This window comes from Perognathus longimembris, chromosome 11 (assembly GCF_023159225.1).
Source record: "Perognathus longimembris pacificus isolate PPM17 chromosome 11, ASM2315922v1, whole genome shotgun sequence".
NCBI lineage: Eukaryota > Metazoa > Chordata > Mammalia > Rodentia > Heteromyidae > Perognathus > Perognathus longimembris.
The window spans coordinates 48,858,181-48,884,424 of record NC_063171.1 but is presented as its reverse complement, the minus strand read 5'-3'; positions in this window follow the sequence as shown (position 1 = coordinate 48,884,424).

Sequence of the window (26,244 nt, the reverse complement as noted above, 5' to 3'; positions counted from 1 at the left end):
AAAAAAAAAAAAAAAAAGAAAAACAAGATACCTGAGAAGAAGACTTATTATTATTTTGGACAGGTGGTCATAGTTTCAGAAGTTTCCACCTACAGATGGTTGGGTTTGTCGTTCTGGGTGCCTGTGGTGAGGTTGAAGATTACAGTAGGCAATGTAGGGTGGAGGAAAGCTGCTCACCTCATGGCAGCCAGGAAACAAAAACACAGAATTCCATTCAAGTACACACTCCTGATGAACTAACTTTCTTCCACCAGGATGGTGACAAAGTTATCAACACATGGCCTTTTGTAGGATATTAAAAATCCAAACAATAACATTAAAAGTCTCAGTCATCCAACCACTATGTATCAGGTAGTTGTCATAAACAAAGCATCAAGCCAGTCAGAAAGAGCAATGCACGAATACACAGGATTCAGCAACTAGGGGGATTAGAAAAGACGATCCATAAGGTATGATGTCAGAGTGTCAGACTATTCAAAAGGAAAGAATTAACCTTATATATGAGAGGTCAGAATAAATTTCTGTGAGGGGAAATCATATCTCCATGTAGGTAGTGATATTTGAGAATGGATTACATTTCAACTACTAAAGGAATTCGAACCTATTAAGTTTAAAGATGGGTATTCAAAGAGAGGAGAGAAAAAAAGTTTGAGATATTTTGAGGAAAAGCAAGTAATAATGTTTGGCTGTACCATAGATGGTTGATAGGAAAACATCTCCAAGATAAGTTGAAGAAGAATCATGAATGAGATTATAGGATACCAAGGGAGGAAGTCTGATATTTACAAGGAGTATGTGAATTAGCAATTAGCGGTCTACACAACTGTCAATGTGAGCTTTCTAGACATAAGTAACTGGAATTTTAGTAATGAACTTTGTAGAATTCAGGATCAGGTGTCTTATTTCCCAAGAATTTATGTGTTGGAAGCTGGGAACTCAGGTAAGAAGTGAAGGAGAACCTTCAAAAGCTGAAATCTTATAGGAAAATAGATCATTGAAGGTATTGCCCTTGGGAGATATTGAGCTCCTATAAGTCTGAGTTAGTTCTCATGAGAGGGTTATTATAAAAGAGCAAGCCAGATCCCTTCCATTGTGTCTCTCTCCATCCACCAAGCCTGCCCCTCTTACACACATGCATGTGTGCACATGCATGCACACACACACACACACACACGCAGTCCTCTCATGACACCATTCTCCATGTTGTGATTCAGCCAGGAGACCCTTGAAAAGAGGAGGACCATGCTGTTTGACCCTTCAAAACTGTGAGCTAAATAAACCTCTTTTCATGCCAGGAATTGAAGACTGAGGGCACCCTCGTTTCTAATAAAAGGAGGAAAAGAAATCAAGAGATGGTAGCCAAAGGTGGCATGGCAGGGGTGAGGTGGACTGTGGAAGAGGATGTCAAGGAAGAAAGTCTGGATAGGCAACAAAGGATGAATGGAGATTGTGAAAAGGAAGCCATGGCTTGAGATCTGACAACCAGGATCATGTTTGGAAAGAGTTCAGCAAACAACAATACCTGAAAAAACAATAATACTGTAATGGTCTGAATGTGTGTGTCCCTTTCACACTTAGCATATTGAAATGCCCATCCCCAATATGGAGGTCTTAGGAAGGGAGCCTGGGAAGATAATTTGATCTTGCGGAAGAAGACCTCCTTAAAGGGAACCCCTGAAAGTAGCCAAAACAGAGCTCCAAACCCCCATTTCTGAACAGCCGCCAGGGAAAACACAAGAGGACAGAAATGAAGGAAATCAGCTACCTGGTTCAAGCTTGCATGCAACAGGTGGCCACTGCTCAGGGCAAGTTTTTGGGTCTTGTCATAACCCAAGCCATCCCTTCTACAAGCCACCACCCAGGGTAGGGTCTTGGGTCCTGCTGTAACTCAGGCCAGTCCTTCTACAGGCCACCATCCTGTGGTACCAAGCAGGAAAAGGTGTCGCTTGTTTCAAACCAATCACCATTTGACAAATGGCCAAATGGGTGGAGAGAAAGATGGCAAGGAATCATACCAAACAGACTCTCCCGGACCATATGGTGGACAACTGGTTTCCAGTCCTGCTGCTCATCCTTCTGAGTGGCCTTTATTTTCTCCTTACTAATTAAACTCTTTACAACTGGGGAGTCAGGGGTGGGGGAAAGGGAGCTTGGAGAGTTCCTAACCACTCCCACCACATGTGTTAAGGAAGAACAGATGGAAATAGAGGAATCAGGTTCTCACCAGACACTAAATCCACCACAGTCTTGATACTGGTACTTCGAACTTCCAGAACTACAAGAAATAAATTACTGTTGTCTATAAGCCACTCATCCCAAGAGGGCATTTTGTTATAGCAGCCTGCAACAAGATGAATCCTATTCATAACTTACAGTTTTATGATTGTTTGCACTGAAAGTAATTCAAAACTTCTGAGGAATGTAGGGGATTTTTACTGAAAACTTAAGTCTTCAAATGAAGTTTCTAGCTTAAATTCTTATTTTTAGAAAGTCAAGTAGGAAACCAGTGAGAAACCCCATCATAGATGAGAGAACAGGCTAATTATCATTAGAGTATAATTAATGCAATTTATAATAAATTAATAGAGATTAACCTCAATGAGACCCTCAAATTCCTTCATCATTTGTAAGTGGATCAATCTTAGAAAACCATCTCATATTTTAAAAAAAGGGAAACACACCAAAGTATTGAATTTGAAAAAGGGAATTGTGAAGGTCAGCTTTCATCTTTGTAACTGTAATAAAACTGAGATCACTTTTCCCCTAAATTCAAAGGTTAAATAAGTATCAAGAAAAAGGTGTACCCAAGGCAATTATTTTTAAACTCAAGAGGATAAATATACCCAAGAGATTGACTGTAAAACTCAACACATTCAGGGCACTGGCAGCTTCTACCTGTAATCCTAGCTACTCAGGAGGCTAAGATTTGTGAATTGCAATTTGAAGCTAACCCTGGGCAGGAAAGTCCAAGTGACAGTTATCTCCAACTAACTATGAAAAAGCTGGAAGTAAAGCTTATTCAAGGGGTAGATGGCTGGCTTTTGTGGAAAAAAAAAAACAAAAAACCTAAAAAACTAAGGGACAGTGTGCAGGCCCTGAGTTCAAGCCCCAATATAGGTACATATAAACATCAACAGCAACAAAAGCTGTGCAGATCTTCTTTTTCACCAATGATACATTTAATTTTTATGTCATTTTTTTGTTCCTTTCCTATGAACAGAATATAAAAAACAATGTTTCTTTTTTTTTTTTTTGCTAGTAATTTAAACTCAAATTTCTAGGAAGGAACAATACAAAATTATCAAATTATGTCCCTGTTTCTTTTTCTAAGTAAGCAAGTATCTCAAACATAAAGGCTGTTTCCTTTGGCAAGTTGGGAACCTCTGTTAAGGTGACGCCACTTAGTTGGGAGAAGATAATTGTATAACTGCTTTGAATGAGTTGTTCTAATCAAATATTCAACCATGCAACCTTCTGCCCTGGTACAAGAAATTGACACAGTGCTAACACAGATGTGAATGAGGAAAACTACTACCCAAATGCTCAGAAACTTCAGTTTGAACCTAAGCTTTCTTTTCTCTGAATAGGCATAGGCCTGGTTTTTAACCTTAAATTTCGAACTTTTTTCCCCTAGAACTCTTACCACTTGCTTCTTTAAAAAAAATAAGTCACATGTTGTAAGCAAAACAGAGACTGGAATTCTGGAGTCACAGATGAAAACCAATAATGGTTAGAAAACGGAGGGAGCATTCTCCAGGACCCAGCGATGGTGAGGTCGAGGCCCTGATGTCAAGGCCGGCAGGTGCGTGTGCCACCTGTCTCCCACACTGGAATGCAGGCTCCCGGAAGGAATGTACAACGTGACCTGGCACACTCTAAATGCTCTCTTGTCAATTTGGAAATAAATGAATAAATATTGATTTATTCAAATGGAATGGAAAGTTGCTGCCTTCAGAGGAAGAGAAGAGGGATTGAATTACAGAGAATGTGAGAAAATGACATCAACATTGTAAAACTGTACACTTTTATTGTTACAACAGGTTTATTTTTACTTTATATTTTCTGTTTTATTTTATTATTTTATTTCATACTTGGGCAGCTCTAGAGCTTGAACTTTAGGCCTTGCACTTGTTGGCTGGCGTTCTTCCACTTGAGCTACTCCTGTAGACATGTTTTTCACTGATTCTTTTGGAGATAGAGTCTATTAAACTTTTCTGCCCAGACTGGCCTTTCTAGCAGCTAGGATAATAGCTGTGATCCACTAACTCCTGGCTAGAAAAAAAATAATTTTAAAAAGTAGTTAATTCTCAGAAGTGGAGCTACGACTCAAGTGGTAGAGCACCAGCCTTGAGGAAAAAACTAAGAGACAGCATCTAGGTCTTGAGTTAAGCCTCAGTGCTAACACACACACACACACACACACACACACACAAAATTTTCCTAACCCTTTTTAAGGAAATCTAATGATAGAAAGCTGAAATGAAATTGAACAATTTTTTTTTCTGTTAAATTCTACCCCTGCCTGTTAAAGAGCTCAGGTCTAGGAAGACGGATGGAAGCTAGCAGACTTTGATGGCAGCACTTCAAATCCAGTCGCCAAAATGCCACATTGTAAAGACAAACAAGAGAAGTCTTGAGGAGACTGAGAAGCAGTCTTGAAACAAAAGCTGTACATTTTGCTTTCTGACTTGGTGTTTAGGATGTCCCAAACTGAATGTAGTCATCAGTATCTGGATGGAGCTTATGTTTCTTTTTCCTGTGAAAACAATTTTTAAGAATCAAAATACAAGTTTTTAATTTTTTAAGGATTTCTGAGTTACTAGATTTAAATCTCTGCAGACTTCCTCCCAAGCATTAATTTCTCTGTCTCTCAGTCCTTCTATAAACTTACTACTACCCCATCCTAAATCCTGTTTTGTTTTTATAATCAATAAGAAGAAATCATATTTAAAATAAGGTTTTATTTTTAACATCCTATGAATTAGTAATATTAATGATTTTTGTTTACTTTTTTAATATAGTTAAGTGTTAATAAACAGTTATAATAATAGTTGAAAGACAGCATCAGTGTATGGAGATCTATAGCATGGATTCTAAAATTAATATTGCAATATAACTTGAGAAAATTCTTTCCAGACCTAACAACTTAGCATCTCAACAATGAGAGCCAGGCAGATGTATTTCCAGAGACCCAATGAAGTTGAAGATATGACCTTTAGACTATTACCTTTTTATAGTCATGCAATGTCACTTTGATTCTGTTATTCACTGCATAATTCTATTTACTATAGTGTACACTATAAATATTTATTATATCTCTAAGTTCATTTCTCTTGTTAGATCTGGGATGGTGTGATTCTGGTGCACAGCCCAGCTGAAAACCAGAAATCACACCACACAATTCTAGATATCTTAAGAAAATAATCAGAAAGGAAACAAGTAGGTGTGTAAAGATGTTCATCACTGCATTATTTATAGTAGGTGATTCACCAATTGTTCACATGTTATATTTTATAGTAGATGACTATTCACAATTATGGCTATAGAGAATTTTAGGATGGAGAAAACTGTCATAGTGTTAAATGTCTGCTAGAATGTAGTCTTCTGGTGGGTGGGATTTTTTTAATTTTTAATCTCTATGGCCTATTGTGCTATCTCAGATTTCTAAAGAGTATCTGACATATAATATGTGCTCATTAAATACATGTTGAACTTTAAAATAACTTAAAAGGATACAAACTGTGCATACCAATAGCTCAACTATTTAAAAAAATCATTAAAAACCTGAAGGAAGTATGATGTGTGGGTTTTAGTCAGAAAAAGAAAACAAATTAGAATCTGTTTTCAAGGCATCAAGGATGCTGTAAGGAAGGTAATGCATATTTTGGCAGCGGAAATTGTGGACTCAGAAGAACATCTCACATACTCTCCTCCACCTGAAGCTCAAGAGTGAAATCAGTCAGGAAGGGAAGAACATATCAGAGTGTCATCATGGAGAATGGGATTTGACAAGAAAAATCTCAGCGATGGGATTCAAAGGTAGCCACAGGAAGACCTCTCCTTGTCTTGGCAAAAGCCAACAGTTCTGATTTGCTCTCCCTTGAATGCTTCAGAGAAACTTTTCGCTGTGAGTCTAGCTACTGTGGCAGGCCACCTGCTTTGTATGCTGATCTGCAGCAACAGAGGCCTGTTGGGCACACCACCCACCACCATGAGCACAAATGCTTAACGACTGACTGGCTGATTGGAAAGAGGAAAGTATGAGTGTGGAGGACAGATTATCCATTCTAGATAGTCCCTTGGGGGGGAAGAACAGGGGGCAATCCAGCCACTCTGCCCCAGGGAAAAAACAAAAACAAACAAAACACATCAGGCACTAAGTAACAGACATCCCACAAGGCTAAGAGGAAGAAGCAGAGCAGGACTAAAATGTTAATCTTGAATGCATGCCTTTCTTTCCCAGTAGCTTCATCTCTCTTACCAATGAACAGGGTATTCCTAGGAGTATTGGGGCCCACACACAGCTCCCCAAGAGTCTCAACATGCCCTCAGGTTTTAGATGGGTTCTGAAGTCAAAACCAAATGGGTCCCATGACTTGCTCCCTTTTTACTCCTCAAGCATTGAGCTTTCAATAACTTTTCCTCTCCAAAAAAAAAAAGTTTATTTGCTGCCAGTGAGAAAGTATGGGTCTTTGTTATTAATGTTGTAGAAATACAAATATGTCCACCTCAGAAAGGAGTCTTCATTAACTCCCACAGCCCAGAAAATTAAGGCATGCCTCATCAGCACCAGCGCTTGCTGTGGACTAAATTGCAAGGGACTAGTTGAGTTGCTCAGACCCATAATGCTGATGGAGCGGTTTCCATGTGAGTGAAGGATAAACAGCGATTAATTTCAGCCAATAAATAATGGTTTGAGGCCCACATTGAAAGAGGAACAATTACTTTTCCATTTTTCCTGCCAAATGAGCTGATAAGCGAAAACAGGGGAGTTGGCCACGTAAATCAGTCTTAATTTTATCTTCTCCATTAAAAAGCAGCCATTAAGACCATCTTCGGCTCATTTCATCCTCCTCTTGTTTCACTTTTTCAATTTGCACAAAAGGGGGGTGTTTGCTCATCATAAAATTTCACTTTGGCCAACCTATCATTTGCATCTGGGCCAATAAATAGCAATTAGCATAAACATTTAAATCAGGAACTGGAACAAATTCTTGTTCCCCCCAGCAAGCTGCTAAATTACAGTATTTTACTATATATAAGAAGCACTACACAAAAGATCTGTCGGGCACTATTATCCTCTCCCAAATAGGATATGGTTGAACAAGAAATAATAACTCCAAACCTACAAACTTCTCACACTGGGGGTATCTGTCTTGCGTGGTCGTGGCCCCTTGAATCTGTGTCTCTTGCCCTCTGTTTAAAGCTCTCACTCAAGCAAATAAGCTTTACCTAAGTTTTGTGCTGTGTAAAGATTGTAGTGAAAACTTTTCTTTTGCATAAAGACATGTTTTGCATTCTTATTACAAGATGAATCAGTAAGAGTTGGATTGTACTCACACTAAAGTCCATTCCCTGAAGAACAATACAATGTGTGTCATCAGGAGACAACTCTCCTGATTATTCTGTGATCAAGCCTCAGTGCAAGGCTAGGTGTGGTGGCCCACACCTGTAATTCCAGCAATTTAGGAGGTAGAGATGGGTGGATGGCTGTTTGAGGCCAGCTTGGCCAAAAAGTTAGGGAGGCTCCCATTTCAGTACACAAGTGTCTTGCATCAACAAGCAGGGATAAAAAGGATTTCCAACGGGAGTGAGGAGAGAACAATGAGAACTTATGTGAAAAATAGCTAAAGCAAAAAGAGCTGGAGGCATGGCTGAAGTGACAGAGTACTTTTCATGGCCTGCAGTTCAAACCTCAGTACTCGGGGGTGGGGGGGGGGCGGGGAAGAAAGAAAAAAGGAAAAAAGAAAATGCCCAATATGAAGCTGTCCAGACTCATTGTTCATCCTGTCCTGGCCAGGGGTCATTTCTCACAGTGATCCCAGGGGTGGTTTAGTATAAGAGCTAGTCTGTCTTACATGACATTGTTCCCAAAGTCAGAAGGACAGCACCCAACATGCCTTTATCTAAACCTAATGTCAACTTTGGCCCCTGCTTTTGTGTGATGTGTCAAAAGGCAATAGTACGGCTTTAGAGATAAATATGAAAAGGAAAAAGAAAAATGGAGGCATGCTCCAGGTAACTGTCCCCAAACCTGGCATCTTCTTTTCCCTTTAAGCCACTTTTAGTTCCAACAGAAACCTAGTTCATTATTTATCTATGGCTCATTGAAAGTCAAGGTGAGTGCCTCTCTTGATTAGACCCTAATTAATTTGGGCTAGAAACCCAGAGTGGAACAGAGTGGGGTTTGATGTTCTCTCTGAATGGTTTCATGGGGGTACTTTTGGGTTTACCAGAGGAAAATCTGTTAACTGTTTGCAGTTTGCATAGGTGTAAACTTCCACCTAGAAGCTAGTGAGAAGACACTGTAGTTTTAAACTAATTGTTCCTTATTACTCTTGCTGGTCATTATTCCCTTATTTTTTACAAGGCGTTTTGAAAAAGGGGAGGAAAACTGCACAACCTGTAAGGAACTCACCTAAAACCCTAAGAAAAGTGCTTCTGCCACTTTGAATACTAACAAAATGTCAGACAGCATTGTTCCTATTTCTGTGGGGTGGAGGGGGCACTATGGCTTGAACTCAAGGCCTTCACACTGTTCCTGGGCTTTTTTGCTCACAGCTAGTGCTCTACCACTTGAGCCACAGCTCTATTTCTGGCTTCTAGGTAATTAATTGGGGATGAGACTCACCGACTTTCCTGACCTGCCTGGCTTTGAATCCAGCTCCTCAGATCTCAGCCTTCTGAGTAGCTAGGATTACAGGTGTGAGCAAGCGTCCTCTGGCTATTTCCCTTTAAAAAATATATTCTTCTTGAGTAGCTGTACAAAGAAGTTTCAATTCAATGTATCAGTTTCTAAATACTATGCATCTTGATCAATGTCTCCTCAATTTCCCTCAAATCTACCCATCCCTTCAAGTTTCCTCATTACATTTTCACATACATACATTGAACATTATTTACCTACCCATCCTCTCTCCATTTATCTGCCAGGTCACCAAATATAACTCAACTTTTACCTATGTGTCTATAATGTATCCACTTAGCTATGTGGGTGTTTTATTCATTTCTCTAGACCTCTCCCCTTACTATCTGGTCTAACCTATTTTCTAACAATTATTCCCATATTCCCATCATACTTACATTTGCAGTTGAGGATGAAATAGGAGAGAGAAGAGGAGAGATTCAAAGTAGATTCAGTTGAACTTAGACTCTGTCCCAACGTTCAAGAAAAAGAGCAGACTCAAAGACAACCAGGAGTCCCAAATCCTCTTTCTACCTTCCCAGTGAAGATGATAATAAAATAGATTAATATATAATCTGCAAGTATTTATTGAGTGCCTGCTCTGAATCAGACCCTGGGGAGCCCCTAAATGGAAGGCCTTTACTCTCATTTCAAATTTGCGCAGTAGAAAAAGTACTATAACAAGTTAGAAATATTTGCTAAGCTCAAAGCACCAATGATTATTTCAGCTTGTAAAAATATATAAGCTCTTTTATCTCTCCATACTGTAGTCCACTGCTATTATTGTTTCTTTATACCACTTCATCATTCCTATGTTTCAATCCATTTTTCCACTGTCTTGAGTTTTTATGATATTTTAATGATATTTTTCTTAAGAAGAACACAAAAACGTGTTGTATTTTTGAGTCCTTTAGCTGAGAGCCACTTAATTCGGCTCATTTCTTATAGTGATAAATTTGTCTTTGTATTTAATTATTAGGTTATGAACTGTGGCTGTGTTATCTTTGAGGTCTAAGTATGTTAGAAGGGAAGTCTGAGTCCAAGTCCTTTTAAGAAAAACTTACCTTTTCCACTTGCATGCTTCTAGTTATTTATTATTAAAACTCAAAAATTTTCTTCTATATCAGCCCCTTTTCACATAATAAATATAAATTCTAGACTAATATTTATTGAACTCAGATTTTTTTCTACCCTTTTGTTCTAGTTTGCTCCTAAGGTGTACAATTAGTCAATTAATTTTGCAAATGTTTACTGAGTACCTACCATGTGTTGCTTCCTTTGTTAACTTCTACAAGCTTGTTAAACAAAATGATTCAAAACAATTGAGAATCAATATAGAATTTTAACTTCCAGGAAGATGTATGTGTATATATAATTCTTAGGATGTGTACTCATTCTTCATTCTCTTGACCCGAAGTCTTACTTTGCCAGACATATTTGCCATATCATCTGTATTTTATTGCTACTTTTTCAAGTTTTAATCCCTTATCACTCTTAATGGTCTCTGAAGTTTCATTTTTCCTCTTGAAATATCTATACATAGTGTGTGGATGTGCTCGAGGATGCTTTCCTCATTATGGCTACCTCTCATCTTTCTTATCACTTACTTCCCTTCAATCTGTTCTACCTTTTCCTTTGTTATAGAGACTATGTCTTCAGATCTCTTACAAAAAGCAAGTATACCATTAAGGTCACCATTTTAAATTGGAAAAGCCAGTGGATTTATAATATTCTTAGTGTTATCCAATTATTACTACCATGTAAATCTAATCTGGAACATTTTTTAGGACCCTGAAAGGAAACCCCTTACCTGTGAACCAGCTCTCTGTCTGCATAACTCCAGTATCTGGAGTTCGCCTCATTATTTTCTGTCCTTATGTGTTTATCTGTGTGTTTCTGTATATTTTGTATATTTCATAAACACAGAAGGCATTCTTCTTTCACTCAGCATATTTTCAAATTTCATCCTGGTTGTAACATAACTTAGTACTTCACGCTTTTATATGACCAAGTAATATTTCATTGTTTACACATCACATCTCATTTCTCTGTTCATCAGATGAGTTACATTTGAGTTGGTTCCACTTAATACCTATTTTGAGTAATGCTGTTATTAACCCTTGTGTCTGTTTATGTCAGTCTGTGTTTTTAGTTTCCTTGGACACATCCTTTGGGGTAGGATTTCTGGGTCATGTAATAAGTCTATGCTGAAGTCCTAGAAAATTAACAGCCCATTCTTTTCATATCAGTGGTACTAAAATATATTCTTACCAGCGTGTATATGTGGGGTGCAATTCCTATATATCCTTGCCTATATTTGTTGCTTATTCTCTCTCTCCCTCCCTCTTTCCCTCTCTCCCTCCCTCTTTCCCTCTCTCCCTCCCTCCCTCCTTCTCTCTCTCCCTCCCTCCCTCCGTCCCCATTCCTCCTGTCTTTCTCTGTCATTTGAGACCTGATCTCACTACGAATTCCAGGTCTAGGTGACCTCCTTCCCTAAAGTTATGTGTTGAATTCAAACAAAATCATTTTCTATGTGTATTGTATTAAATTCAGATAACAGTTTTGAATCCATAATAAGATGAACCTAGGAATCTGAAGTGTAAACTTCTTCTTTCACAGAGAGGTGCTGAGTGTCACTCTATTTTCTGACATCAGCTCCTAGCCAGGCATGCTACTTACCTTTGAGAGAAAGGCCAGCCCATGACATTTCTTCTGAACAGGTGAGGGAGTCCAGGGATGAGTGTGTTTTAATTATGAACTAAAATGAATCTGAGAACTCTTATAGCTCAGGAAGTTGGCAAGGATGGTTTATTTCTACCTGGATATCTAAAAAGATTTAGGTAATGTGACTTTCACTGATTAGAATTGCATTGCAAATTATCTCCTCTTAAGGCTCTTTAATGAATGGAAATTTTGTCATAATTATTAGATACACATAAAAATTTTTACCACAATATCAAATCTTGAAATACCCTCAAAAATTTATTTTAAAAGTCTGGTAGTTTGCTGATACTTCTGAAAATCTGTTGAAAAGAATTACTCAATAAAATTCATTGACTCTAAAGCCACATTTACACTGTAGGAAATATTATATGAAGCAGAATATTCTGCTATCTGAATGTTTGATTATATAATATCTAATAGATAACAAATAACAAATAAAAGATAACAAATAATTGGCCAGATGTTTGGCTTTTCATTTGATTCATTATTTTCTGTGGTTTTTTTCTACCCCAACACACCTAAGGGTTACAACATACCCCATCACTATAAGTATTACTCAAAGTGGAGCAAGCCTGCTCAACTCCAGATTGAGGGAAGGGGTTGGATAAAGCCCCTCAGGTGACTCTGACATGTCCCCCTCGGGGGCCATCAGGTGGTAAAGACTAAGTAGAAATGAGGCATTTTATGAGTGAGCTGATCCAGTGGTATCACACTGAAAATGACATAATCAATTATGGTATTTAAGTCTTCCATTTCAGAGATGAAAACCCTAGACTGATTCAAAGGCTGGGCTATCTGGAGCAAGATAAAATAGAAAACATGACAAGACTGAGAAGAATTACTCACTTTGAAACTCTGAAGATGTCTAGCCAGACAAAAGAGCTATAATACCCTCATCTTAATTCTGCATAATCAATTGAGGGAGTCCTTATTTTGGGAAAAATTATTTCCTTTATTGTACTTACCTGTTAATTTATTCAGTGTTATTTTTTTCAGGGGGGTTGTCCATTCTGGGACTTGAACTCAGGGCCTGAGCACTATCCTTGAGCTTTTTCACTCAAGGTTGTACTAGACCACTTGAGCCACACCTACACCTCTGGCTTTCTGGCAATTAATTGGAGATATAAGAGTCTCAGGAATTTCCTGGCAGGGCTGGCTTCAAAACATATCCTTACATCTCAACCTCCTTGAGTAGCTAGGAGTGTAGGAGTAAGCCACAGACACTTGGATTCCGTGTACATTTTCGATACATCTATTTTCCATAGTGTATTCTCAAATGGGTTCTATAGCTTCATGTTTTATATTTCTATTAGTTCCCAGTTTGAACTGGAAACTTAATTGCTTTTTTTTTAAAAAAAAACCCTCAATAAATGCATTTCAGCCTTATAAATAGAAAATAAATCCAAAGTCTGCTTTAAATTTCAGATATAAAATTTCCCCTGCTTTTGTGAACAACACAACTCCCATGTTCTTGTATGTTTGTATAAGAACATATTATATACATGTACCTAAGTGCCATTGTATGAAGATACACACAATTTAACTATATTAAACCAAAGATTAATGTCCAGAATTAGGTGACTAATATACCACATGAGCATCATCGTTTAATTAATATCAAATGCTCAAACATAAAATAAAATACCAGAACTCTTCCCCTTACTTTAGCATATAATTTGCCTGGACAATTAAGAAAGATGGAATCACAGAAGTATAATGTGCTTATAACTCTGTTCCCTGCTTTGATTAATTGTTTTGTTCCTGACCATGCATGGGTGGATTCCCAATTTCTGAGGTCTCCTTGTACACAAATCCAAAGAAATCCTTCTCAGCTCCCATTACTCAGAAGAAAAATGCTCCTAGCCATACCGAGATGCCTTCAAGGAACTGCCATCTCATGTAGTAACTTTGATATATCACAATGGCAAAATCCACCTGGTCAGTCTCAAGATAGGCACAATTCTTTTATTTTTATTTTTTTGCCAGTCCTGGGCCTTGGACTCAGGGCCTGAGCACTGTCCCTGGATTCTTTTTGCTCAAGGCTAGCACTCTGCCACTTGAGCCACAGTGCCACTTATGGCCGTTTTCTATATATGTGATGCTGGGGAATCGAACCCAGGGTTTCATGTATACGAGGCAAGCACTCTTGCCACTAGGCCATATCCCCAGCCCCGATATAGGCACAATTCTATCACAGGCCCAACAATTACAAAGCTTTCTCCAAAAATTATTCCTCAGAAAACAGGCACTTTAAAGCCAAATGTTATAAAATGAGGGGTATACTGCCGATTATTTCATTTTCAAAAGTAATGTATTATTTAGGTGGAAAATTACCAGAACTCTAAATGACCTCAATTAAGATTGCTGATGGAAATAGCTTTGGAAAAGAATGCAAATGCCTGAAAACTATAATGCAGATTAGTAGTGTCCTAAAAGTATATGGCACAATTGTTGCCATTAGAATCATGCATTTTGAAGACCATTTGGGATAATATTTTAATAATCATGCTGTGAAGAATACAAGGATACACATAACAGATAGAAAATTGAAAGATGTCTAAGTAGACTATGGAGAGGCATCAATACTGGGTAATATTTTTAAAGGTATGACTCGAAGGTATGCTAGAACATGGTACAAGTAAGCCACTGTTAGATGGATGACAAATGAAGCTCAGTGGTGACAATGACATGAGCTGAGAGTTTGAATTAGAATGATCTGAAATGTGACAGTGGGTGGAGAGTTTATTTCTTAAATTAGTATATTATTGTATATGTAAGTGTCTAAAAGTAAATTACATGTAGGTAGACATTTGACCATTTTCAATGGATCTCAAAAGTATTTCTTCAAGTTGAGTTATTGTTTTAAGCATCTTAATGGAATATACAAATCTTGCCTTATATTTGAGCTTACATTATAATTGTATATAGTTTTAAATTTTACAAGTAAGTCTGTTAGTCTGGGCCCAACACAAGTAAGATATTTATTCACCTTAAACACTGTGGTTTAATAGGCTAACTTTATTTTTTTCTTTTTTCTTTCTTTTAATAATGTATTTTAAGTCACTGTAGTCAGAAAATAATCCATTGGTCATTTGATATTTTCATTTATAATGTGAAATGAGTAAGGTAGTCAGAAATGCCTATATTTATTCATCATTTATTTGAAATTAAGATTTAATCAAATTTCCTGGTAAATCCTTTGCTGGAGTAAATTAAAAATGTGTTTCTTTCATGTTTAAAATGAATGAATGGAGAAAACTGTGTGTGGCATTTTCAGTACACTAATTTGGGAGACCAGTTTACTTTCTTGATCTCTATGCATTGAGAAATGAAAACGAAGCCTAGCCTGCCATGTTGATTCTCTACTTCCTAGGTCATCAGGTTGTCTGCCCTCCCACAACTGGTATTTATGTATTTTATTTTCACTCCAAAAGGCTGTTTCAGAGAGAAATTTCAGGAAGGATGTCATTTCAAATGGCACAATACGGCGCAGGAGGCTGTAAATGACTGCAAAGGTGGGAAGCACTCAGTTTACCAAGGAAACATTCCTCGGAGGGGGATTCCAGATGCATATCAGACAATCTTAAGATCTGAGCTAGTTCTTTATCTTGCCAGCCTTAAAAATACCTTTAAAAAGGGGTAACAGGAGGATTTGGTGGTACGCCTCCATAGTAGAGTCCATCACTGTTCTGATTACATTGCAAAACATTACACAAGGGTCAATTACAGATGTTGCAATACCAATTTTCATCAGGTGATTTCTCCCCAGCTCACTGACACTTGGTTCTCCTTTGTGTACAGGAACCATGTGTGTTCCAATAGTAACTAGCAAAGTAATTCCCATTTCATCTCTTTTCCCCGACTCCCCAGCACAAGTACATACAGACCTTGATAGAACAGAGGAGTTCCTCTCTCTTCCTTTTTTTAAGGATGCACTGGCACAATTACAAAAGTCACACTTCTATGCTAGTCCTTTATTGGCTAACTAGACAAAAACCCAACAGGTGTAGTGACCTGTTCTTTTTGCTTTTTGACAGTGCCAAGTCAAAGTACTTAACTTCAATCATGATCTCATTTACAAATCCCCTCCCCCCAAAAAAATAAAAAGCATGACAGTGAACACTAATATGATGGTAATTTCATATTGTTTCTGCTTATGAATTTGTCTTTCCCTTATTAATCATCCAATAAAGTACTGACACTGCAGAATTCTGACGCGGCTCAACAAACCATGGACTAAGGACAGTAGCACCCTAAAGGAAGAGGCTACAGCCAAACTGGAAAAGCGCAAAGCTTTTATTAACACCAGAGGCCCATTAGAGTGTTCTCCGTTCACCTTCAGTGGAGCAATAAATGAAGAGAGCTTCACAGGAGAGGACTCCTACTGTCTTTGTGCTGGTAATGCACAGCCAAGCTGTAGTCATGTTGTAACGCTTGTAAGAAACAGATGTTCCTTCCCTGACAAATCTCCTTTCTTGATTTATTATTCATTTGCTCAAATCACAATGGAAAGTCTTTGGCCCATTAATTAAATTCCAAGCAAAATAAAATTTGCAGCAGAACTCATTACTGGTAAATGACTTTGACACTTCATCAGATTTGAAGGTAAAATAGGCGACTTTAGGAAGTTAAAGGTGGAGGGAGCCTAGGCCTTTTCTGCAACCACTGCAAGATGATAAAGATTGTGATGAAATTTTTATGTTAAGTACTGATCTCGGAAAGTTCAATTTTCTCCCCCTCCCTTACACCCCATCTCTGTCCCCACACTGATCTACTTTCTGCCTTCTTTTAAAGGAAGGTCTGAAGGAGACATTTGGATTTCAAATATGTTTACGTATGTGAGGATCATATCTTGTTCAAAACACAAAAGCATATACTTCTTTTTGGTATGCAGAGAAAGTTGGCACATTGTATATTTGATGTATTACCTTTTGAATAAAGGTCCTAGGGAAATCTAATAACCATGAACTGCAGCATGATAAAGGAATTAAAATGGAGACTTCAAGAAAGAGCCCAGGGAATTTTGATATCCTGATCCAAACATCCAAAAACATTAGATAAAGTAAGACGAAGTTAACATGAAGCAAAAATAAATAAACAAATGAGTAACATAAAGTTATAATTTCAAGCCATGCATGACCTACACCAAGTCATAAGCCAAACTTGAGAAGGTAAATGCTTTCAAGAAGAGTAGAACTCACACTTTTTCTCTTTTATAGAACACACCATTGAAGATGTATTCAAAATGTGGAAGAAATAACCAGCTATACAAAAATGTTTGCTTTGGAATTCTAGTTCTGGATGTGAGTTATTGACAAAAGCTACCTTAGTCCAATGACTCAACCATAGTTTCCCCAAACAACTGTGTCATAATATGTTGTAAAATCTTTTTCCTGTATTTGCATAGACACTAAGGGCACAAAAGGTTAAGGGTGTCAAGATTTTACATGTTTCATCTTGAAAATAGGGGAAAACTTGGAGGAAGAAATGGTTAGTAAAACCTTATTTTTAAAAAAAGTGTGTGAAGAAATAAGACAAAGAGTATATTTTTATCACTTGAAGTCAAGTATCCATAAAGAGTGTAGTTGAAGATTCACCATGGAATCTTAAATGATTGCCTATCTACTTGAAGCTCATTTATCATGAGATTCATGGAAAATCCATGAGCAAAAGAAGAAGACATGATGGCCAATATTAAACAAAAGCTTAATTCATTTTTCTTTTGAGGGTTGGATAATGATACCTGATTAATATTAAGATGAAATTGTTGATATCAGACTTAGGTAAGCTTTCAAATAATCAATGTATTCTCCAATTAGCAATGTTTAGTAAATAGGCCTCAACAACAGCTTTGAAGCCACAGGGATCTTTCTGGAAGAGTTGGCGCTTACTTCTTTTATTTCCTGTCAAACTATTTGTTATGTGAGATGGCACCAAGAAAGAAGGATATTAACATATTCTGGAAAATTGTGTATGTTGCCTGAAAAGATTGATAAGCCACTCCATTTCGATTGAAACATTCATCTCATAAACCTACCTTTTGCCATGTTGCCAGAGTTCCATCTAGTCCCTCCATTTTTAATTTCTGCCTTTTCTACTTGGTCTAAGAAATAAAAATACAAGAAACAAAGAAATCTATGGGTATAAACACCACAATAAAAGGTAAAACTATGGGTCCTACACACCAGGGAGCCAAAGACAGCCAAGAACATATTATAAAATACAAAGAAGGAAAACAGAGGCTAGTTCTTAATTCTGCCAAGACCAGACACTTGCCCTGGCCAAATAAAGGATCCTTTTTCTCTCAGTAACAGAAACTAGATGACTTACAAAGAGGTATCCTCTCAGATAGATTACTACAAAGATAGTCATGTTTGTTGGCTACTCATTTGTTCTAATGGCATTGTCATTGCTCAAAAATTTCTGTAGCTCTGTAGGGAGTACCTTAAAGACCAGTGTCAATGTTTTACAGTCAAATTTCTATGAAACCCTGGGTAATGCTATACTACTAAAGATCAAATTATGCTTCCAATTTTACTCCTGTGTGACATTTGGCTATCTATAAAACACAAACTTATCTTCCAAAACTATCAATTCGTGATTTACCAGGACATTCTTAGGTTCTAAAGATTATTCGCAAATTAGAAAGTTGTATGATCTTATATTTTCCCCCATGTCATCAGTGTGAAGAACCTGTTAAATTAGGGCAAGGGTATAAGGGCAAAGGTGTAAGAACAATAAACAAAGACCAAAGAGACAGAATGGAAAACCTCCAAGGGATGTTCAACTTTGATCATTCAGAACACAGGATGATCCTGTGGTATTTGAATGCTGTTGACAAAATACTATAGTCAAGTGACCTGTCATCTAATGAACAAAAGCATTCTGAACTTGAGTAATGCTCTATTGATGAGACATGAGTGTGGACAGAGCTGTGCATGGCACACATGTCTGATATTCCTTGACATCCCATTGACATTCAGTTTTCAATGCTCTGTCAGCACAAAAATCCAGAGGAATCATGAGTTGGAGTTGGTCAAAATTCAAAGCAAGTACAAGATCAGTGTGTTACATCTATGATTGAACATGGGCATTGACAACCACAAGAGGCTGCCTTCCATGTGAGTCAAGAATGCTTTAGATAGAAAGAAGGCAATGACATCCTAATAAACATGAATTACTAGAGAACTCTATTATATCCTTACCAAACTTCCTTGTTTACCGCTTAAGGCAAAAATGATGGCATAGAAGAAAAGGAAAAGAAGGCAATCATAGGTCCCTTTCCTTCTCAATCCAGTACTTTCTTATTTCTGCTCTCCAAAGCTAAAGGCGGAGTGAGAATAGAATATACTCATGTCAAAAAGCAAAACAAACCCTGTGGTTTCCACTGTCTAAGAAGAAGGGAAAACGTGCATGTTTGAGTTATGAAATGTGTAAGGTGTAATTTTGGTGATTCTGTACTCTTCTATTCGAAGTTAAAACTGCTATTGTACAACAGAAGGACGAATGGTGAAATTGATGCTGGTAGTTTCGAGTTTTAACTTTACTTTGCTTAGAATAACATCATGACAAGTCGAAGACAGACCAGGAAAAACAGGGATAAGGTTTATTTTTTAGTACCTTCAATCTCACTTTTGCCCCTGTCTTTTGAGAATGAGAGCCTGCACTTTCATTTCATACTGGGCCCTACAAATGATGCTGCTGTCTGTGTTTATAGGTGGGTAGACATTTGTAGAAATGGTAGAAAACATAGGGACGTTTCTTACTAGAGGAAGAATAATATTTTGTGAGTACTGAAAGTATGGCCATGGACTGAGGATGTTCTCTGGTGAGATGTAAAGAAATAACGAATGAAAACATTTAGAAAAATCCCAGCAATTTGACACAGTGCTTTTATGATGATTGAATCAGTAATGAAAAATATTTAAGCTTACATTTTGCATGTATTTGGATTTCTAAATTCATTTCCGAGTGATTTTTTAAATTCCATTTTACAAAAATATCAGATCACCAGAGATTGGAAATGAAAATAAATCAACAAAACCTGCTCTTCCCCAGTTAGTCAACAACAGACAGAAACTGATTATTTCACTCACCCTCAGTCTCTTTGTGATTACTCTGGGAAATGTCTTAGGATAAAAGCTCCCTTGGAAACTCAAATAGCTATGGTCACACCCAATCCTTGACACATTCTCAGTTTAATTTCTCTGTTTCAGCCTTTGATCTGAAGACATGAATAGGAGTCCCACAATGGGCTAATTAATTCTCTCCTAATGAGAGAATGTGACTCATTGGTGTCTCTGGGTTGTTCCCATCCTCTTTGCTTATACCCAGTGGACACTGTCTATCAATTCACCTGCTTTATGATATCTGGACTAGAGCAGGACTACCGGTGTGATGCTGTAGCCAGAGTCCTAGGCCAGGGGGCCAACTCCAGGGGGTTCAACATATCAGGTCCAGCCATTTTCCCTAACTAAAATTTTATACAGGCATTCAAGACCGACATACAGAGAAGCCACATTTTGAGAGGCTGAATTGGGAGTCTGTATTAGTAAGCCAGCGTCTGAGCAACTGCAGGCAGAAACATGTCCCCAACAAACTTGCAGCCTCAAATACACTTAACACTGATAGAAAACTGAGCCATGAGGGTAGTAAAGCAAAGAAAGAGAAGAAAAACAATCCCAAGAAACCAGATCAACTTTGATGGAGTGCCAAAGTGGGATGCCATGGTGACCCGAGGAAGGTCAGGAGACAAGCGGCATGGAGCAAAAATGGCGCCTGAGCTGGTCAGGGCCTAAATAGGGCCCTGGTCATGGAGCAGCGTCACAGGGAGCTCTAGACTCTCACAATTTCATGACACAGGATTGGCAGGTCCAGTAACCAAATGCCCAAGTCCCCGCCCCTGCCTCTAGGAATTCAGAGAACCCATCACCTGGAAGTAGGACTTCACCTTCATCTACCAAGATGGCATCAGTTATACCCAATTCTCTGTCATCTACCACATTGCCCAGATGACTCCAGTTGGACCCAGTATCCTTTATGTTGAAAGAAAACATAATGGTGAAACGAATTTACTCAAAATTGTTGTGCAGATAAGTTTCTTAGCCTCCATATACCTCAGTTTCCCTATCTATAAATGGAAATGAGGACAGCACTGAGACCTGTTAAATAGATCAAATAATTTAACATAAGGAAACAACATAAACAGTGTTTGGGATACAGGAAACATTATATAAGTGCTTGTTAAAATAAGAACAAGTCCAATTTTCAAGAGAGCATTACCTGTTCAAGTGAAGAGTGAACGTAATTCCAGTGTACTCTGTAGTGCCTGGCTCAGTTTCAGTGCTCTCCTTTTTTTGGCAGCCTTGGAGATAGAACTCAGGGCCTCTCACTAATCCGGCACTCTATCATTTGAGCCATACCTACAGCCACTTTATGCATTGATTACTTCGGAAATATCATCTATCTTTATCCTCCAGGCCAGTTTTAGCTACAATTCTCCAACATGTGCTTCTCCCATAACTAGGATAATCAAAACATACTAGTGCACTCAGCTATTGGTTGAGATAGAAGCTTCTGAACTAGGAGATTCTACTTCAGAAACACTAGAAAATCCTGCCTAGGATGCCCTCAAACAGAAGGTTTGCAATCTCTACCTCCCAAACAGCTAGGAGTGCAGGCGTGAGCCACCTTGCATTCCTTTCCTCTTTCCTACCAGTCTCTGATATATATGTATACACACACACACACACACACACACACACACACACACATTCCCCGCCTCCCCCAGTCCTGGGGCTTGAATTTAGGGTCCTGGCTTCTTTTTGCTCAAGGCTAGCATTCTACCACTTGAGCCACAGCAACACTTCTGGCCTTTTCTATATATGTGGTCCTGACGAATCGATCGAACCCAGGGCTTCATGTATACAAAGCAAGCACTCTACCACTAGGGCATATTCCCAGGCCCTGATAATAGTCTTAATCAACCACCCTCACTCAAGCCTTGGTCTCTATTGCCTGTTCATTGTTTCCAGCACTTTTCCCAATAATTTCACTCCTTTCTCTTCAAGATTGAATCATTCACCTCACCATAAAAACATGTTTAGCTCTATTCTTCAAATAAAACCCTTAAAAAAAAATTCTATCTGCTACTCCAATTCCCATTTATCTTTCTTCCTTTGTAGTTTCTTTCTCTTTGAAGTTTTTCTCCATTGAATGCTTTGGTTTCACTATAGCCTTTTCCCTCTGAAACTTGAGGTTGGTGTTTAACAAACATTGTGAAGTATTATTAACAAAGTAGAGACTTAACTGGGCACTGGTAGCTCACACCTATAATCCTAGCTACTCAAGCAGCTGAGATCTGAGGGTCATGGTTTGAAGCCAGTCTTGGCAGACAAACCTGAGAAATTCTAATCTCCAATTGACCAGAAAAAAAAAAAAGAAAAGCTGAAACGGGGGGGTGGGGTGGGGGGGAGTGTAGCTTAAGTAGTAGCACTCCAGCTTTCAGCAAAAAAAGCTAAGCAAAATTCAAAGCCCTGAGTTCAAACCCTAGTACACACACACACACACACACACACACACACACACACACACACGGTTAAAAAACTTGCTAAGTAAAGTGTTTAGAGGTAGAACTTTGTGGATGTTGGTCTAGAGGGTAGACAAGTTAATTATGCTGGAACTCTCATCACTGAACTCTGGTGACTAAGAAGAAAACAGACTAGAAGATGCACACAGGCTCTGTCTCTCTCGTCATACCCTGCCTTTCTTGCACTTTCTCAGGACTCTGCCAACAGGGAAGCCATCATTCCTTGATGTCTCCACAACAGACCTCTGGTAACCTCTTGTCTTTATAACTTATTTGGTCTATAACTTACCGAGTCTGTTGCTATTATGTCATTAGCAACAGAGAATGGATGAATACATTGAACAACTTTGCTATATTCACTAACCTTTTGAAGATTAGTTTACCACTTTTGCTTAAGAAGACACAGACTGGGCTGGGGATATAGCCTAGTGGCAAGAGTGCCTGCCTCGGATACACGAGGCCCTAGGTTCGATTCCCCAGCACCACATATACAGAAAAAACGGCCAGAAGCGGCGCTGTGGCTCAAGTGGCAGAGTGCTAGCCTTGAGCGGGAAGAAGCCAGGGACAGTGCTCAGGCCCTGAGTCCAAGGCCCAGGACTGGCCAAAAAAAAAAAAAGAAGACACAGACTGTAATAGTTTTATCCCCCTTGGTTATCAACCACTTCTCTGAGAGAGAGAGAGAGAGAGAGAGAGAGAGAGAGAGAGAGAGAGAGAGAGAACTTTAACTAAGTCTCCTTTTCTCTGACTCCCATGGCTTTCTGAGCTGTGCTTCTCATTTGCCTATCCATTCTTTCCTTAATTTGGTGATACATTTTCGTGGACCAACAATCCAAGCATTCCTAAACATTTAACTTGGGCTCTAATCCCTTCATTTGTTTTCTTTCCCTTGATAATCTCATTCAATTTCTTTTTCTATGTAGATGAAGTGAAATTCTCTAGCTTCATTCTCTCTGTGTATATATAGGTGAAATCAAACTCTCTCTCCCTTCCTCCCTTCCTCCCCCCTTTCTCCACTTGTCCTAGCCTTTATTGTCAACTATGAACAAGACACCACTATCTTGCTGTCATGAAGATATCTCTGATTTGTTGCAAATAAAATTCAAATGAGCCATTTGCCTCTCTGAACCTCCCGTGTTTGCTAATTTTATGGAAGGCATCCCTTTCCTGCTTGCAAAGTAGATTTCAGTGCTAGTTTACAGGTTTCCTCTTCCCCAGCTTTCTCCCCAGCATTCCAGGACAAACTACAATAATCCCAACATCAGTTTTTTTTTTAATTTCCATTCCTATTCTCATCTACTTCATTATCTCTCAGCAGAGTGACTGTGATACCCTTGACTCTGCCACTAAGTCCTCCTTGCTAATTGATCCTTGACAGTGTTACCACAGAGTTCTGATCCCATTGTGTACCACAAGTTTGTTTCCCCCCAAAGGAAAGAACTTATTCCTTAGTCTAGTATTTAAAAATCTTCCACAATCCAGACTCATTCTACTGTCTAGTACCTGAGCCAGGGTCCAACTCAACTAATCAGTATTTGAGGCCCATGCACTGAAGTGCCTTGCCTCTGTGCTTTCTTCCTATCATTCGCCATACCACACTCGATTTAGCCCACTGTATCGCAGTCCTCCCTGATTTTCAGTGTGAGTGTCTTGAATGGAATTTAGAACAAGGCCAGAAGGTTGTCTTGCATAGATCAGAGTTGTTTGGCAACAACAGATGGAAAGGTGGGTCTATTTACTTCAGATCTCCATGATGACAAGTGCACCTTGATGTAGAAGGCCACTTGGACTGGATTAATGATTTGGTCTGTGCCCTAAAGAAGGTCAAGAAATTGACACTGTGAATAATGACTATAGATGCTGAGAACTTACCTGTAGCAGAAGCAGCCTAAAGTAACAATCATAGTATGCTAATAGTTTAAATTTACACAGCCCTCTCAACATTCAAAATTGTTTTGGTTTAGTAATTTAAAATAACATTAAAGATGTGTAAGAATAATTGGGACTTCATTTCTAATGGATGGTACTGCATTATGGGACAGACAGAAATCATAGCCACAGACATTTGTCTTGCGTCTGATTTCAGCTTTGTTGCTTCCTCCCTGGACTTCCTCCCATACCACGTCTTGTTCTCAGTTGTAATTTTCTCCACAAAGGTGCAGCAGAAAAGGTTAGCCCTAAAAATATAGTTCTCCCTGTCCCCACCCTCAACCACAAATCCATACATGCTGAAAATTGATGTCCAATAGTGTGATACTTTAGGGGAATAAATATGTACTCTGACTGTAGAAAGAATTTATTTTTCAGTAAATACCTGAACTCTCCAAAGGGTTTAGTTTCACTTTTTGAACTTTATAATAATTTTGTCAATTAAATAGCATCAAAATGTCTCATTCACCAAATATATAGAACCACAGGTCTAGAAATGGAAAAGGATAAAACAAAACTAAAGAGAAATTACAGGAGGAAATAAAAGACTAAATGTCAGAAATTAAACCATGCATCTGGCTGATACTTAGAAGGAAAAAAAAAACAGTATAAACTAATGTTTAATACCCCTTTGTAGCCCATAGCCCAATCAGGCCCTCCATTCCTACAAAACAATAAAGGAGGCTGTTTCTTTTCCCCCCAAAGTAAAGAGTGGGTGTTTATAGTGTCTTAGCTACGGGTCAGCTTTCTATTTTTCCAAGCACCAAATTGCATCTAATAGTTGGAGCCATAGAACTTTCAGGTTAAATTGCTATTTAAGAAGGGTTCATGATATAAGAATGTGACTTATTCCTAAAGTAAGAAACAAAGAAGCAGGAATAAGTTTGGGAATCCAAAAGCTGATTTCAGGTGTGACCTTGGAAAGGTCCTGAAGCCTCTGGGCCCAAGTTTTTATTCCATAGAATAATAACTTGGATTTCTATGAAAACCCTTTCAGTGGCTCTGAAAGCCAGAGTAAGATTACGTATTTCCCCAGCAGTCAAAACTCTCTCTCTAACTGATGATGGCTTTGTTTTTATTTCTCCTTTTTCTTTTTAATGCACAAAAAGATAGACACAAATATGAAGAGATCAGTCTGTGCTTAAATAAAGTTTTCTCCTGCACAAAATAATGATGCAACTAGCCTGAGCACACAAAGCTAAGGGTGATAATTCTATCAGGGTTTATGCATTCAAAGGTTTCCAATGCCAAGCAATTTGAGAGCATCAGAAGCATACTATGGGCAACAAACAGGCCCTTTACATTTAATTAGGCAAAGAAATGCCAGCTGAATGGGTTAAAAACTGCCACTATTTCACAGTAAGTGATTTTCTTAACCCCCAAGGGTTCAAATTACTTTGGCAGGAAAAGCAATTATGCAATTAATAGGGGAAAAATCTCCAGAGCTCTGTAATTTGCGAAGAGGTAAAGGTTCTGCGCCGGCCTGCAGGGGACAGCTGATCTCTGAAGCATTTTCTTTTCCTTTTCCTCCCTTTCTTTTCCTTTCTTTCTCCCCCCACCCCATTTTGACCACACCCATTTTTAAAAGGATATTTTGAAAAGTAGGAAAGCACAACAGTTCAGCTAATGCCTACACTCGTATTTTCCTGACAGGCTCATCAGAGTAGATGCCTGCAATCGGAAGATTAAATACCCATTTACCAGCATCGGAGGAGAGTTTGGTTTTTATAATGTATTGTCCTCTATTTCCCAGGAGGCTGCTTTGTTTGATAAAATGCTGAGTGTGGTGTAAAAATATCCCTCTCTCTGTAATTTGCACTCCTCTCCATTTAGAGCTATTCTTGCTGCAAACGAGAATTGAAAGCTGCTAAAATTAAGTGGTGTCAGTTCTCAATGACACTTTAATGATAGAGCGCTCAGCAAATGAGATGAGAATGAATTCCAACATCTCCGCTAAAGATAGCAACCGGCTTCAAATGCTGTACGGTTCCACAGGGCCACACTTCACCTGCTTTCATTCATATGTAGTAGAAGTGAAATAAAGAAACTCTTATTTAAATGGGCATAGAAAAGAAAGGTAGAAATAGCTGATGGCCTTTGG